At 36.6% G+C, this 4,550-nt stretch overlaps 1 pseudogene; it reads left to right on the forward strand.

Moving 5' to 3' along the window:
* The first annotated feature begins 595 nt into the window (after positions 1-595).
* On the forward strand, positions 596-3,190 carry LOC119260384 (zinc finger protein 148-like; annotated as a pseudogene).
* Positions 3,191-4,550: the final 1,360 nt, after the last annotated feature.

Here is a 4,550-nt window from a genome sequence, read left to right on the forward strand (position 1 = left end):
CTGCTCCCTGCTCTGGCTCTGGTGAATTCTCTCACCCTCCCGTACTTCTGACTGTACCCAGTGCTTGTATAAATAAACAAACAAACAAACAAATAAATAAATGACTGGATAGATAAATAAATAAATCTTTAAAAAAAAAGGAAACATAAAAGAACTCCCTCATATTATTACCTACTGTTCCAGATATTTTCAGAGGATAGTGAAAAGAAAATTAATTTGGTTACCAAGATATCACATTGGTGACACATTTCACAAGATGTACTTCTGTTCCCAGTGCATTATTATTTAATAAAGTATCATTTTATTTAAAAAAAAAAAAAGGTACAGACTCCAGCCTGAGGTAAGAGGCCTTATCACTGGGTCCCACCCAAGGACAGAAGGAGAAATCAAAAGTTTGGAAATACAGCCAACTGATCTGATGGGATGGACATTTATCCGACACATTTTATGGAGTAATTGGATGGCATGTGTGATTCAGGTGGCACTGAGGGTCTCTGAAGCCTATGAAATTCGACCATGATTTTTTTCAATGCTGAGCCACTCCCTTCCTTGAAATCTTTGTTTTCACTTTAATTTGAGGCAGTTATACTTAAGCATGAACACTGACAACAAACTGGAAGGATTATTTCTTAAATGTAGTGGCATAGAGGAAAAGCAGTCTTCCAGGGCAATGGTAGCACTGGTGGGAGTATCTGGCAGTTCTACTCTGTCTGTGGAACTGAAGTAGATAGTACTTCAAGATCAGAATATGCCTTACCAGGCGATAGGCGATCCTTACAACAGATAAAGTGTTATAAGAAATGTGAAATGAGAGAATAGGATATGATACCATATGAGGAGGTCATGGTCCGTGTGGTGACAGTGAAAACAAAGATGGAAAAACATGTAAGACTTCTTCAAGAACTACAATATGCCTTTAATATCGCTACAAGTGTGAAGCAGAAAATTACTTTTCCTGATGTGTCTGAGCCATGATGAAAGAGAAGAAATGGAAACAACACTCTCCTGCAAAAATTCTTACAATAAATGAGTACAGATCACTTGGTTTAAAACCCCTAAATCTCATGTTTGTAACCACCACAATGCTGCCATTACAGAAAACTATCACTTATAGAGACACGTCTTCATTCATACAGGTGAAAAAAGCATTTCAATGTAGGTAACAGGACGTGAGGAAGAGTCTGGCTTTTCTACATCACCAAAAGATAACTCACTGCCAAAAAAAAGGAAGAAAACTGGAAAAAAAATCATCTGGGATGGACAGGGTGCTTTGTACAAATCTGACAAAAGTGATTATTTGCCTGTATTCGTCAAGTACTAAAATAAAAGATGAGTATATACTAGAAGAGTATGTTGTTGAAATGTCACATTCTTGCATTGGTGAATACATTTGGCAGATGCATCAGAAGAGATCTATCCACCTTAGTTGGTTCTCAAAAATATTAAGAGCAAGGCCTCCCTGGTGTTGTGTGGGGTTAAGCTATTTGGAACCGCTGCAGCACAATTTCAATCCCCGGCCAGGGAGATACCCACATGGCACAGCAGACCTCTCCTGCCTCGCCCACTACTCCCCCTAGCAGTGTATTTTTGGCAATCCTCCTGTTCTGTTCCCCACTTGGTCTCTGTGAATCCTTTCACCCCCCGTACATGTACCCCAGATCTTGTATGCATAAATAAATAAATCATTAAAATATATTAATAGTAAGAGAAAGCTAAAACAGTCACTGGAGTAAATCAAACAATTTCACCTTTATCTGCATATGAAAAGAGCAAAATTTTATTTTTTATTATTTTTTTAAAGATTTATTTATTTATTTATTTATTTATACAAGAACCAGGGTACAGGCCAGATGCGGGGAGGGTGAGAGAATTCACCAGAGACAGAGCAGGGAACAGAACAGACAGACTGATGAAATACACTGCTGAGGGGAGCAGCAGGCAAGAAAGGAGAGGTCTGCCGCACCATGTGGGACCTTCGCCTGCCAGCCAGGATCGAACCAGCACTGCAGAGGCTGAGGACAGCTTCACAGCGCTGCACTCAACTGCCTGCACCACCAGGGGAGGCCCAAAAAGAGCAAAATTTTAAAGTGTGCTTTTGAACTTGTAGATAGACAGGTTTTACTGGCCTCAGGAGACATGCTGACATTGATCGGGTTGATCATTTGCAAGAGGGGTCCAGTAAACCTGTAAATCAAAGTACCAACTATGATGATGCCATGCAGTTTTTCAAGAAACACTAACTTCTCCAAGCAGCAAGTAACAGCAGTAGAGAATATGTACTGAATGTGGGTACCATCGCCTCCCAGTCTTCTGTCACACAAACAGCTGTCAGGTGTCATTGATGAAAGAACACAGCATCCATATTAGGCTCACAGACACTGAATATGGAAATTAAGAGTAATCATAATAAAAACATTATTCCAGATGAGGTACTGGATGCTATGTTGGACGATTATTGCCATAAAGCTAGCATGAGATCATTCAGTATTGCAGACACAGAGGTAACTTCTAGCATATCAATAAATTCTTCCAAAATACCAAGGTCAACCAATCAGAGAATATTGGACCAAGCTCCCAAGCATCCTCATTGGATAAAGTAATGTTACAGGACACTCGAACTTTCTGCAGCAGGTTTTGGACATACATAGCTAAAATGATGCCTACTAGAATAGCTTAAGCTTTAATTTTGTGACGGATTATCAATTTTTTCCAAATCAGGCTGCAATCTCTTCCACAGATAAACAAGTCGATGAAGCCATGTCCATCAACAGTTTTTATCAGAAATGAGTTCCCCACTAAGAACAACTCCAGAAAGTCCTCCTTTTTACTAGTATTTGGTGACTCACAGAACACAATTCCCTTTTTAGGTGATGAGACAAGCCATGCTTCTGCCACATCAACACAGGACTTTTTGGACCAATTGAATTCTCAGGAGAAAGCTGATTTCAACCTGTCCACCAAATTTAACAAATTAGTTCATTTGAACAGCCCTTCCATGCTCATTTCAAGGATCAAGAGCTGGAACAGCTACTAAATTTAGCACTACCAATTGACAGATGAATCTTCAGGAACAGGGACAGGTGCTGAATTTCCAGAATTTCCCTTGGTGAATGTAAATGATAATAGAGCTGGGATAAGATCTTCACCTGATGCCAAAACTGGCCAGACTTTTGGCTTAAAAAAATTGTAAGTAACAGAATAATATTTATTTATTTATTTATTTATTTTAACATTTATTTATTTAAAGAACAATATTTAAACTATATACAATGTGCAATGATTTTATACCTTTGTATGCTTTAAATGTAAAGGTTAAAAAATATCATTTTTTTATTTTTTTATTTTTTAAATAATATTGTTCTGTTGTCAAAAAATCACCATTCTATTTAATTAAAAGCAGAAAGTGAGTAAGCAGAATATAATTAATCAAAATCACACTTTTTCTGACAGTGCTTTAAATACTACTGTTCTTGTGAAAAACACCTTGGAATCATTAATGAAATAAATTTATTACAATTTCTAAAAAAAATTGTAAGTAATACTGGCACTTTAAAAGAGATTAATGAAGACTAGGGTGGTTCTGTGTAAAATGAGGTGCTGTACAGATTTAAGAGCAATGTGGTATAAGAAGTTAAGCTGACATGAATGTCAATATAATCCAACTAGTGCATTTCATTTGGTTAATCACATTTGTTGAACTCCCTTACATGTTGTCACCTTTATTGGAGCAATGTAAAAATTGTTTTAGATCAGAAACTTGCCTAGACCAAGTTTGAAAGGAAATAAAAGACCTGCACAGATGTATATTGATAACATTGTACAATCTTAGGAGATAAGTAATTGTGGGAGTTTACTCTGACTGCTTCTAATAAGTTTTTCAGCAGTCATTGTACTTCAGCAGGAAATGTAAGTGCACATTACAGACATAATGAACTTTAAAGATTAAATGCCAAAAGGTTAAGGCTTAAATTAGTGTGCTTCACAAGAGGAAATAAAGAAACCAAGAAAGTAAAACTTAAAAAGAGAGTTATACCATATACCCTGATTTTAATTATTTTTATTTTTTAATTATCTTATTTTACTTTTTCCTTTTATTACTTATTTTTCTTACATCATGGTAGTCCCCATAGTTCTCCTGCCATCATATCACCTTTTAAACCATCTCCAAATTCTCTTGTGTTCTCTTTCTGTTTTGACCCCCCTCCATCCCCCTCCATTGCTATATACCTCAGATCTGTGGTCAGCTTACTAGTTTTAACTTTTTCTTGAGCTTTTGTTTGGTTTTTGTATATTCCACATATAAGTGAGACCATCCAATATTTATAATTTTCCTTCTGACTTATTTCGCCTAGCAAAATCCACATTGCAGAAAATGGCATGTTTGTCTATTTTTGATCACTGGGGCATAGTCCATTGAAATGTGTGACATCCTTTTGATCCATTCATCTATTTTGGACCATCTGTGTGTTTTCATATCTTGGCTATTACAAATAGTGCTGTAATAAACATAGGAATGCAGGTTTCCTCTTGAATTAGTATTTTTGTGTTTT

The sequence above is a fragment of the Talpa occidentalis genome, unplaced genomic scaffold (assembly GCF_014898055.3).
Source record: "Talpa occidentalis isolate TD23 unplaced genomic scaffold, MPIMG_talOcc4v2.1 talOcc4.6, whole genome shotgun sequence".
NCBI lineage: Eukaryota > Metazoa > Chordata > Mammalia > Eulipotyphla > Talpidae > Talpa > Talpa occidentalis.